The sequence below is a fragment of the Symphalangus syndactylus genome, chromosome 6 (assembly GCF_028878055.3).
Source record: "Symphalangus syndactylus isolate Jambi chromosome 6, NHGRI_mSymSyn1-v2.1_pri, whole genome shotgun sequence".
Classification (NCBI taxonomy): Eukaryota; Metazoa; Chordata; class Mammalia; order Primates; family Hylobatidae; genus Symphalangus; species Symphalangus syndactylus.
The window spans coordinates 24,295,369-24,307,753 of record NC_072428.2 but is presented as its reverse complement, the minus strand read 5'-3'; positions in this window follow the sequence as shown (position 1 = coordinate 24,307,753).

Below are 12,385 nucleotides of genomic sequence, written 5' to 3'. Positions count from 1 at the left end.
ATAGGTAGCATACTTCAATTACATTCTGATTGTGGGCTTGGCTTCCCCCAAGCCTGGTTTGTAATGGTGCACAGATCAAATTCTCCCCACAAAAGAAGCACTCATCTCTAGGTAATCTCGTCATGTCGGGTGTGCTTAAGAAAGAAGCCATTCTCCTAGATGCTGCTTTGTGTCATTCAGTTACCTGGCAAAGGTTCCCCCAGATATAAATGACAGAGAGAAAGAGAGAGAGATGTAAAGGACAGGGAGAGAGAGAACTGACTTAAAATCTTTTCCCAGGAACTTACCATGTTTGTGTATGGATCTGTAGTTTGCTTTCTCCACTATGGAGCAAGTGATTTGTTAGTCGAAATGACCTTAGCTCTCCTGAGGCTTATCTGTCTTGGTTGTTGGCTTATATCACGCAAATTATGACCACTCTTCCAAGGACATGAAAGAATAAACTGCCCATATGTCCTCAGACTGTGCTCACATGTCTCTTGCCTTGCCCCTCCCAAGGAGGAGCTCTGGGCAGCACTTACCAGGCATAGTACCCTGAGCTGGAGCAGCACTCAGGTTGACCCAGTTAGAAGCCTGACAAGGAGGACATCTCAGCCTCTTTTCAAGGCTGCTTCCACTTTCGTTTTCTACTGAACTTGCAAACAAGCGGTTAAAAGAAACACACAAATGCCCAGCTGAGCCATATTAGAGCATGAGGCAAAAGGAAAAATCAGAAATATCAGTACTGATTTTATTTAAAATTTTGGTATTTTATACACACAGAATTTTTGCATTAATTTTGATTTTTCAAACATATTGCATCAGAAGCTGATTTATCTTGATTACTGAGTTTTTTTGGTGTTCTCTTAAATTTTATTCCAAGTCCCAGCCCCAATATGCACCCATTGAGGAGTGAGACGCTGGAGTATTTATGCATCAACTCCTGCCCTCATTGGTTGGTGGTTGCTCAGGGAGCATTAGTAGACAGGCACCATCAACATCAGCTACAATGTCCAACTTGGACTAATCATCTTGGCCAGAGAGAAGTAGCATATGATTGGTAGTCCTTTCCAGAAACGATGTGGCTTGAAGGAGCATTTCCCGAAAGAAGGCTTTGTATTCTGAGCAGCCCTGTGTCTCATGAATGCTCTACATAGCCCTTTCTTAGATATCACAAGTCAATGCATTCCTTTTTTTTTTCCCCCTCAAGATAGTTTGAGTTGTGTTTATGTCACTTGAAACCAAAGAGTCCTGACTCTTGCAGGCAGACAGCTGAGAGTAGTGTTGAGCCTCATTAGGGTAGGGCAACATAGGTGTTGGGGGATGTATTAGTCAGCATTCTCTAGAGGGACAGAACTAATAGTATATAATTTATTAGGAGAATTGACTCACACAATTACATGGTAAAGTCCCACAATAGGCCATCTGCAAGCTGAGGAGCCAGGACGCCAGTCAGAGTCCCAAAACCTCAAAAGTAGGGAAGTCTATGTCTGAAGGCCCAAGAGCCCCTGGCAAATCACTGGTGTAAGTCCAAGAGTCCAAAAGTGGAAGAACCTGGAGTCTGATATTCAAGGGAAGGAAGCATCCAGCACAGGAGAAAGATGGAAGCCAGAAGACTTAGCCAGTTTAGTCTTTCCACGTTCTCCTGCCTGCTTTTATTCTGGCTGTGCTGGCAGCTGATTAGATGGTGCCCACCCGGACTGAGGGTAGATCTGTCTTTCCCAGCCAACTGACTCAAATGTTAATCTCCTTTGGCAACACCCTCACAGACACACCCAGGAACAAGACTTTGCATTCTTCATTCCAATCAAGTTGACACTCAATATTAACCATCACAGGGGATCAGTGGAGTGTTCCTGCATTTGGGGCATCATGGGGCTTTACTTCTCTAGCATGTCAAGGTAGGCTGGAAGAGAATTTGGAGATCCTGGGTGGCTCACTCTAATTGGGACTAATAATAGCAGCAAACTTTTATGGCACAGTACGGTTCTAAATCGTGTTCACTCTCCTATTTCTTTCCCCACCAAGGCTTAGAGGTACAGGCAAGGCAAGTTATACAATCCCAACTTCACAGATGAGGAAACTGAGGCTTCAAAAGTGACCCACCTATAGCTAAGTGGTAGCAGAGGATCTTGTCTTTTAAGTCACCAAACTCAAGTGATGAGACAGAACAATGGGGCTCATTTTGAAGCGGATTATCTTCCTGTTATTCTGTTGATGTAACTTTAGTTCCTTGGTTCTATTCCACGAATTCTGTATGAAGTCACAAGTAATTGTCAGTGCTTCTCAGAAACAGGGACCTTTTCTTTGTCACCTAATCTGCAGCTCCCACACAATTCCTGGCACGGATAGGCGTTCGGGCAATTTTTGTTGAATTGGATTAATACTGAGGAAGGAGAAGCTCAGAAAATTTCTGGCACTAGGATATGCTGGACATTTAGAGGAAAGACGGAATGCTAAGAATAGGTCCGCCATCCACTTAATGAACGTACCGTGCCAAATGCTGGATGTACACCTCACCTGTATAGGAACTGCATAAAGTAAACATGGTTCCCCCTGTTATACAGATAAGAAAAGAGAAGTGCAGAAAGATAAGGATCTTACCCAGTGACAGGACTGGGGCTGAAACCCAAGTATGCCTGACTCCCAAATCTGTGTTCCTGAATCATGTGTGCTCTGTCATTTGGAAGCTATACTAAGTCATCTTGCAATTCCACATAACAAGCTTGATAGAATGAATGGCCTGGTCTTATTTAAGGAGTTCCTTTTCCTCTCCTGTCCTCTAGGAGGACTCCAGGGTTCTTTGTACTTTTGCAAATGACGGGTGGAGAAACACCAGAGGTTCTGGAGTTTAGAGTAGGTCAGAGGCATTTAGGGAGAGTTTGGAGAAGGAAGCCTAAGAGAGTATGGAATATGAGGTGACCAGGAGAAGAAAAGGGGATACAAGAGTGTTACTGGGGGCTTATGAATTAGATTCCTATTAAATCAGTAAATATGCAATTATTTTTTGCTTATTTGGAAGGTGCATATTTGAATGCCAAACTGCTGGGAACTAAAGGATGTGGGTCAATGGAGTGTCATAGGAAGGTGAGTTGAGCTGCCGAGGGATCCAGGTAGAGGCTGGGCAGCACCCCAGTGAATGTAGGTAGGGGATCCAGGCATTGACTGGAGGAGAGTTGGACCACAAAACCTTTCCAATTTTGTATATCTCAGATCACCCGCTCTGGCTAAGCATGAAGGCAGCCTAGCCACTTTGCTCATTCCTGCCACATGTAGTTCCCCTCCTGCCTTATCAAATGTTTATCTGTCCCCACCTCCCAACCCATCTTAATTATTTGCAATGATCCGTGATAGACACATAAACAACTCTGCAGCTTAAAATTCCCCCATCAGGCAAATATGAAATTATTCACATTTTTCTTGCAGATTTTTCATGAAGCAAGTTGGTGATGAAATGACTCTCAAACGCCTTCCCCATTTTACGCTGGGGATTTTGCCTTTACCCTTTAATGGGTGTGTGTCTTCATGCCTCAGCTACACTGAGCATTCTCCTTTCCTGTTTATGTTTATTTTGGAAGCAAAATGTGTTTACAAAATCAGTTAAAAAGTGTTAATGATCAGTTTCCAGAATACTAATGTGAATTCAAATTACTTTCACATGAATCAAGACAAATTAAAAAATGCCATTTGATCATAAACTGTTTTAAATTTGTGTTCTAAGTGGCGCAGCAAATCTGAATATACGCTTTCTAAAAAGAGCAGTTTAAAATAACCATTCTGATGGCATGAAGCAGTTTTGAATAAGAAGTCTCCTTCCAAGAGGAAAGGTCAGCTTTTGGGCATTCATATGGGAGAAGGTATGGGGTGACATGTGCCCCCCACTTCCCAGAGAAAAATATTGTTTGTAATTGTCAAAATTAAGACTGAGCTATAAAATGTTCATGATTTTCATTTGTCTTGTTCACTACTATTTTTCCAGTGTCTGGACCAGAGCTTGGCACATTATAGGCACTCTATTTGCAGAATAAATGAATGAATAAAATCAGCTATATAAATTATAAAATTTAATCCAAGATTTTATTTGCTCTGAGTTAGTATAAAAGTTTTGAAGTTCATAGCAAGACAGCGTAGAAAAATGAGGGCCATGGCATGGAAAAGTCACCAATTCCAAATCCATGTAATATTCCTCCTTCTTGTGCTCTCCTGGCCCATGGTGGTGACCCAGTAAAGTTGCTTCTGCCAATAGTAGCTTCTGACAGTCCGAGACACAAGGGACTATGTTGGCTTAAATATGGCTTTTGCAGAATCACAACTGCTATCTACCTGAATTTACCTGAATACCTTTTTCAGTGGTTCCATCTCCTATCTATCATGGAGATGGGGACTTGCGGGGTGACATTGTGCCGCTTCCAGGCTTTTAGCAGGCAACTTCTCCTGGCTCGGATGATCTAGAGCAGTGATTTTCCAGCAGTTCCTGGGGGTCTGGTGAGAAGAAGACAGGCCTGGAGTTGAAGGAGAGAAAAAACGCTGGGCTGGCCTGTTGGAAGGAGACTTCCACCTCTGCAAGCATCCCCATCTTGTTTGGATTGCAAACTCAGTTGCCAGGTAAGATTTTGTTTGATTAACATCTTCAAGTACTAGTTTTACTTTATTTTATTTTATTTTATATTTTATTATTTTTTGAGATGGAGTTTCACTCTGTAGCCCAGACTGGAGTGCCGTGATGCAGTCTTGGCTCCCTGCAACCTCCGCCTCCCAGGTTCAAACGATTCTTCTACCTCAGCCTCCCGAGTAGCTGGGACTACAGGCGCGCACTAATTTTTGTATTTTTGGTAGAGACGGCATTTCTTCATGTTGGTCAGGCTGGTCTTGATCTCCTGACCTTGTGATCTGCCTGCCTCGGCCTCCCGAAGTGCTGGGATTACAGGCATGAACCACTGCGCCCAGCCTCAAGTGCTATTTTAAAAGATGGTGGTGGTTTGGGGGAGGATTGAAAACATTTATCTACACAGCTAAAGGAGCTGGCAAAGAATAAACCTATGGTTCTGGATCTGGTTCCCCAAGGGGCAGTTAACTGCCTGCCTCTGGGTTAATGCATGTGGGGGCATACGCAGTGCCTCTGCTAGAAATGGTGCAAGCTGAGACTCTCTAGGCTGTTTTGCAAAGACTCTCCATGTCTCTGTTTTGGAATATGTTTGTATCACAGGCTTGGTTCTAGCCGAGAGGCTGTGTAGAAGCAGGTGAATTTGACTTAGATGTTGCCCAATGTTCCAAGGGATCTTTGGCTTTTGGCCCCCAGAACAGAATCAGATAAGCCCACTCATAAGCAACTTTGAGAGAGTCCAAGTCTACGCCTTCAAAGGGTAAGGAGCTGTTTCAGAGAAAGAAGGAAGCTAGGCCAGGTGCAGTGGCTCATGCCTGTAATCCCAGCGCTTTGGGAGGCCAAAGCAGTCTGATCAAGACATCAGGAGTTCAAGACCAGCTTGGCCAACATGGTGAAACTCTGCCTCTACTAAAAATACAAAAAATTAGCCGGGTATGGTGGCAGGCACCTGTAATCCCAGCTACTTGGGAGGCTGAGGCAGGGGAACTGGTTGAACCCAGGAGGCGGAGGTTGCAGTGAGCCGAGGCATTTCAAAATAAAAAAAAAAGGAAGCTAAAGCATTTGCCAGTTGGGACAAAATGATGTCTGAGCAGCCTGTCAGGATTAGAAGCACTTCCTAGAAGTCCTGGAACCCAGGACTTGCTCCTCATCCCCACCCCATCACTTAGACACTAGGCAGGAAATATCCAGTTGGATGCCTGCCAAAGTGACCCAATTGTCCCTCCAAAAGCAGAGCAAGATGAGGGGAACGGCTTTGGACTCGGGCTGACTTGGACCACATCCCATCTGTGCCGCCATCTGAGCTCTGTGACCGTGAAGTGCTCCTATCACCCTTCTGAGCTTTTGTTTTCTTCACCTATAAAAGTGCAGGAAGAATACTTACCTGTCACCAGAATATTCCAAGAATTAGAATTAATGTTTGAAAAGTTGTCGACACCTAGCAGGTACTGAAAAAATGGTGGCTATTACTACTACATTCTACAGTCTCTGTGCTACTTTGAAAGGACTTGCTTCTAGGGGAGCTTATTTCTAATGGGGGAATATTTTGATTTTGAAGTAAAATCTATACCATGTTAGATGGGAGGTGTGCTTTAGAGAAAAAATAAAGCAGAGAAGGGAAACTGAGATGGCTGGGGAGTCTGAGGAAAGCCCCATTTATAGGTCTAAGAATGAGAGAGAGTTTCTTTCTTAAATTCCCTCTCCCTACTTTATCAAAGAGATTTTACTTCCAAATAAGTGTAAACAGGAAAAGGGAACAGAGCCTGAAAGACACTCAAAACAGACACTCAAAAATGCTGTCCTAGGGAGTCAGCTGGGGTGTCATCACTGACGTGGGACTCAGGGTGTTGAGCTGGAGTCCTGGTTTGTCATTTGAAAAGAGAAATCCTGATCAAGTTGTTGTACTGCTCTTTGACTCTTTCCTTAACTGTAAATAGGAGGTAAGAATCCCTGTCTCACGTGCACGAGCAGGAGAGGCTCTCTGGTCTGTTGGGATTCTCAGATTCACAAGGATCAGGACGTGGCCATTGAAAGCTGCCATCCCAGGAGGCAAAACTATGGAAGATACAAAGGAAATCCGTACTCACCTCACTCTGCTCCCTCCTCCTTTCCATGCTTGCGTGCACACACACACGCACGCACACACCCTGAGGTTGTCAGGGGACTAGAGGTGTTGTCCTTGAAAGTGAAAGTCATTCCAAGGCAAAGGAAATGTACTAGTGTTGAGAAGGTTCAGTAGGGCCCCTTCCAACAGGAATGGCTGACTCAGCATGTCCTCTAAAGATGCTGCCTTGATTCGTGGATTTCAGCATTGTCCAAGCTCTGCGGCACCGTGGACTGGTTGTGTGTCACTGACAAGCAAATGCTTAGTCCTGTGCTGTATATATTTACTGTACCATATAAATAATAAACACTAATAACTCACTTCATCCCTTACGAGTTCCCCATCCATTTCCTGCCATTTCTGGAACTTTCATCATGTGCTAGATGGTGTTGCTGACGTTTATTACTGGTTGCTCATATAGGGTGAGAAATCATTGTTGCCTCATAAATAGCTAGCATTGTTTTTTTTTTTCTCTTTCATTGAAAAGTTATTCTAACTCAATCTAAATTTCCAACAACCAGGAAGTATTTAAATAAATCATCTTCGATCCATTTGATGAAATTACATAACCACTAAGAATCATTATTTTAAAAGCTATTCAACAATACAGGGAGAAAAATGCTCACATCACAATATTAGGTAAAAAAAGCAACGCGGAAAATCATCTATCCAGCGTGATCCGATTTTGCCCATACATTTATATGTAGATTTATGTGGGCACATTAAAAGAGGTGGCAAGAAAATGCTTGAAATGTCATTTCTGCGTGAGATGGTGGTGGGTGATTTTTATTTTCCACATTTTACAAATTTTCCACAGTGGACTTTTGGAAGCTGAAAATATAGATTATTCCTTGACTTGAAAATTTTACTTTTAAGGGACATTTTCATAAATTTATTTTTAAATGTTATTTCTTTAAAACATTTCAAGACAATCTAATACATATAACAGTAAAAACGCCAGCACTAATGTCTGCCTGACAGTGGCCAAACTGGGTGAGTGTGAGAGAGATGGGTTTGGCGGTCACTGTGAAACCAGCAATGAGGTTAACTCTGGTTTGGGGACCATGTCTTCAGGATCTGTGCTTTGTTTTGTGCTTTCCCCTTTAAGTATGAGTGTTCTATCCACAACATTCACAGTCCTACATGTAGACATATGACAGGTGTATTTTCTGTTTTCAGATTTATATCCACCTATGAAATTACCCTGTGAATGCCCCATCACTCACAGAAACTATTGCTGAGGAGGAGAGGACGACTTTATTTAGCTAATTTTTAACAAATCTCCAATGTTGCCCACATCTCCTGAAGCTGGGAGGAGGGATAATCAAGTCAAGCCCCATTGACTAGGAGAATAGCGAACTGTAGAAAATGAGTTCTCAGCACGCCACAGGGCCACAACTCCATTTAAAGAACACGTTCATTATTCAGACACTCGGCCTTCTTCCGGGGCTGTTGGCCTGCCCCCAGGGCTGCCTCCATTCCCAGGGGCCCTGCAGCCTTCTGGGCCAGCCTCATACGCATGTTGGTGCTGGCAGCTGGTGTGGAGCAGCTCCAGGCACCACTGCAGTGGATCCTTGTAGCAGCGCTCAGAAGGACACGAGCACTTAACTGATGTTTTCATTTTACAGATGAGGAAACTGAGGCTCTGACGGACGCTGTTGCTTGCCAGGGTCACGCGGCCAATCAAGGATAGCTGTACCCACATGTTTTCACTCCAAGACCATTGCCATTTCTAATGTGTGAAGCATCTTCCCTCCACTGGTCCAGCTTTAGAAGACGTGATTCTGACCAGCTAGCCTATGTTAAGATGGATATTTAAAAACCAGCTGTAAACAAACAAAGATAAAAACAGCAACAACAAAAAAAGACTGACTTCCAAAATAATTATTAAATAAAATATATAAAAGATTGCAGTTTTGAGCTATCTAAATGTGAGACGAGCATGAAGGCAGACAGAGCTGAATTCAAACCCTAGCTTAGCCACTGCCTAGCTGTGTGACCTTACACAATATACTTAACTTCTCTGAGCTTCAGATCTCTCATTAATTGTACAGGGATTGTAAAATCCGGCTCATGTGCTTGCTGTAAGGGCTTAGAAAGATAACGGAGGTAAAAACTCTCCTTTCACTCTGCCCATATAGTAGACCCTCAATAACATATAGTTAGTTTCTGTCTCCTCTTCCTCTGCCTCTCCCTCCTCACTTCTCATTTTTCTTCACTGATTCTTCCAGCAGTTCTGAAAAGGGGGGCAGGATGATTCACATGTTCAATAAACATCTAAGTGCCAAGCATTATTCTAGATGCTGGGGAGAGAGGGCACTTTGGAGACTTATAACCCCACATGGTAACCATCAGCAGGAGTGCCAGAGGGGCTCGCACGTTTGGAGGGGTGCATCGAGTTTGCTTTTTCACTTTATCCACCCAGCTCCTGTAAGCATTTGAGTTTATGGCCCTGATCTAAGGTAACGTTAATCAAAAATTTTCTAAGACTCTGTGGAAGCTGTTAGGTTACTCCCAGCAGGACCTGGTTTCAGGAGGGGCTCTAGTTGCAAAGCTCAGACCTATCAAAGCTGGCATTCATCCTTTGTTGGGATTCCTGGGAAAGACTGCAGCCCAAAAGACTAATAAATGAAGTGGTTGTCATTAACTATGTCTTAATTCATTCATAAGTCACCCACCTCACAGTATTAGATGTAATAGACTCTAGGTACATATAGGGTGCTAGAGATGTATGTCAATGAAGAAAACTTTGTCTCTGGTCTCAAGGAGCTAAGTTAAGCATACAAGCTTATAAAGAAATCACTACAACACAGCATGAAATTTGTGAGTCTAGGTATAGGGTACAGATGGGGAACCATGGGAAATGAGGCTGAAGAAACAGACAGTGTTCAGATCACACAAGGTTTTGATGACCCTTCTAAGGAGCAGAGATTTCTTCTGAAGCAAAGAGAAACCAATGAGGAGTTTCGATAAATGACTTCCCCTCCTCCAGATCCATTTTCTTTCCATAGTTAATAATTTATTTTTTGAAAGTACTATAAGGGGACTTAGAAATCATCTAGTCCAGAGGTAACAAACGGGATTCATCTGATGAGCCAACGCTGATCAGAAGGAGGGAACTGTCTGTGTTGAGAAGGATTCTGCAGCCAAGTCTAGGCTCAGTAAAACCACAATTGATCCATGATGTCTACCACATACAAAGAAAGGAAAAGGTGGCAGCCACCCTAAGAGTTGAATTATCATCCTTTTAAAGTAAGGACATTTCTTTGCACAAGTCACACAACTAGTTGGTGCCAGAGCCAGGCCTAGAACCCAGGACTCCTGGGTTGCAGCAGAGAACCTATTCTCTGCACCACCTTCGCTCAGTCCTCCTTTGTGAGCAGGAGCAGAGCAGGAAACCTGGTTCCCATGACAACCAGCCTCTATGTCTCATAAGGTATCAAGACCATCCAGCCAGAGAGTGCTAAAGTAATAGCGGGAGCGCTTCTGTCATGTAACACCGTGTAGCAAACCACCCAAAGTCTAAATGTCTTACAATAGTTTATTATTGTCTGTCATGATTCTGTGAGTTGACTGGACTCAGTGGGACAGTCTGCTGGTCTGGCTTGGGATGTCTCATGCAGTTGCAATCAAACGGCAGCTGGTGTTGGAGCTATCTGGAGGCTCCACGGGTGGGACTGTGAAAATGGCTTCTTCCCTCACACCTGGCACCTCCATGCCCCTCTACGTAGTTTCTGTCTTCATCAGGAGCCTCACCCGCCATGGCCTCTGCAGGGGTCTCTCTCCAGTGGAGTAGCTGGACTTCTTACACAGGCTTGCGACAGCATACAAGTAGAATCTGCTATGCCTTCTTAAAGCCTGGAAGCAGCACAGTGTCATTTCTGCCACAACCTGTCGGTTATGGGTGAGTCACATGGAACAATCCAGATTGTTTGGAAGGGTGGGAGGGGACTGCACAGGGATTTGAACACCAGGAGTGCTTCATGGGGACTGGCCCAGGGGACAAACTACCACTGGAGTGAAAGCAACGGAAACCCAGCCGGAGTCTCAGTTGTTCCACCAGTAGGCAGGTGGCCTTGGCGAGGCCTGTCGGGATGCCGGTTTCCATCTCTGGATGGTGTCCCAGAGGGGACAAATCTCTCGCCCTGGCAGTGAGTGCTTCTTCTCCTCTGCCTTTTTCCCTGCTCTCCCCCAAGACTTCTCAGGGCAGTTTCTTCCTCAGCACTATTTTCCTTGTGGTGGAGTTGGAAGGATAGAAACTCTAACCAGCAGTGAGAGAGGGATTGGCACTGGACCCAACGTCTCATTATGTTGAACATCATTGTGCCAACCTAAGGGAAATGGTGCGGGGTTGTTTGTTATCGATGGCAAATCTTCTTCCAAGAGTGGCGGGCCCTTCCGTCAACAACACAAAGTGTGCTCCCGGCCCCCTTTCCAGCCCTGTGACTCATCAGGCCTCTAACCTGTTTTTCCCCCACAATGAGAAATATCCAAGTTGATAACAGCAAAAACCTGATAATGACTAGTGTTGGGAAGAGATCAAACTACTTATAATTCCAAATTGTTCAAAATCAACTCTCCTGACCTGTCAGGATAGTGAGACTTAGGAAAACAAAAACAGAAGCAGAAAACCAAAGAGGCAAAAAGAAAAAACTTCAGAACACAAATTTAAGACACGAATTTTGCTCTGTTCCTAGTTTTGACTCTGAGCAATGGAGCTATTTCTAACAAAAGAAAATCTCCACATCCGTCCTATGTTTGGAATATTCACTGGTGTATAATTCCTAGAAGTGTGCTGAGAATGATTTCGATAAAGAGAAAGGTGCTTGACTTCTGAGATGCTGAGAATGATCTATTTTTATGGAATGCTTTTCAAACGTGAACAGGCCAATGGGAGAAATGTACTGCCCTCTGTTGGACAGAGATAGCAAAATCAGCCAGGGCTGGAGGAGGAAGCTCTGTGGCAGTGGCTTCAGCCTTCTTGAGAAGGTCCCCTTGGGATCTTTTAATTGTGATGACACAGACCTCTCATTTAAATGTGGCCCAAGAAACACAGAAGTAAAATTTTAGAGACACCCACATAGATAAGATTTGCATTTCTACAATGTATCCAGCTATGTGTTTTCAGTTTTAACAAAGAAATGTCAAAAAAATATACTAGTAAAGTGCAGGGTTTGGGGAGATACATATGTTAATAAGTATTTGAAGTTGAAGAATTGGGACTAGAACTACTCTATTCCTAAGTTTATCAAACACAGAAATGGCTCATCTGACCTAAGATGCTGTATCCTGCAATAATATTACTTCAAAGGAGTTTTAGAGACTCAAACTGTCACTGTCTCGGAGGAACACAGTCACTAATTAAGCTTAAATGATGCTCTCCCCCACAATCATCCATGATTATTATTGTTTTCTGCTGGCCAGGTCACTTACGGAATATAAAGAAAAGCAAATCCAGGCTTTGGCCCTCCCAGGGGAATGATCTTGTCAGCAAGAATTCACAAGGACGTTGACTCCAGGGAAGGGAAGAGGCTATTTTTGTTCATTCACTGGCAGCTAGAGCTGCTCAGAGCAAGAAAGATTCAGCTATGTTCTACTTTTGCTTCCTTTCAAAACTAGAGAGCCGTTTTCCCAAACACCTGTTGCCCTTGCTTTAAAAATATCTTGAGAAGAGTGGAACTAGAGAAAGGAAGGAGTGT